We start from the raw sequence: 637 nt of genomic DNA, 5'->3' as shown, positions 1-637 counted from the left end.
TTTCCATCATCTTCTCAGCAACAGACAGAGAGTTCTAAGCAGAATACCTCTGACTTGGCAACCATGGTCTCTGATCTAATCAAAACCACTCAAAGTTTTATGACTGAAACTAGATCTTCCATTAGGAATTTGGAAGGACAAGTGGGTCAGCTGAGCAAGAGAATTACTGAATTCCTCCAAGCACTCTCCCAAGCAATACTGAAGAAAACCCAAAAGGAGAGTGCAAGGCCATCAACATGGCCGAATTCTGGGAGGAAGAAGAGGCAGTGAACGCCACTGAGGAAGACCTCAATGGACGCCCACTGACCTCCAATGAGTTCCCCAATGAGGAACCTTGGGAATCTGAGGCTCAACATGAGACCATAGAGATTCCATTGGACTTACTTCTGCCATTCATGAGCTCTGATGAGTATTCTTCTTCTGAAGAGGATGAGTATGTCACTGAAGTGCAAGTTGCTAAATACCTTGGAGCAATCATGAAGCTAAATGACAAGTTATTTGGAAATGAGACTTGGGAGGATGAATCCCCTTTGCTCATCAAAGAACTAAATGACTTGTCTAGGCAGAAACTACCTCAAAAGAGGCAAGATCCTGGGAAGTTTTCTATACCTTGTACCATAGGCACCATGACCTTCAA

Source organism: Arachis duranensis, chromosome 4 (genome assembly GCF_000817695.3).
Source record: "Arachis duranensis cultivar V14167 chromosome 4, aradu.V14167.gnm2.J7QH, whole genome shotgun sequence".
NCBI lineage: Eukaryota > Viridiplantae > Streptophyta > Magnoliopsida > Fabales > Fabaceae > Arachis > Arachis duranensis.
Note: the sequence above shows the minus strand (reverse complement) of the source record.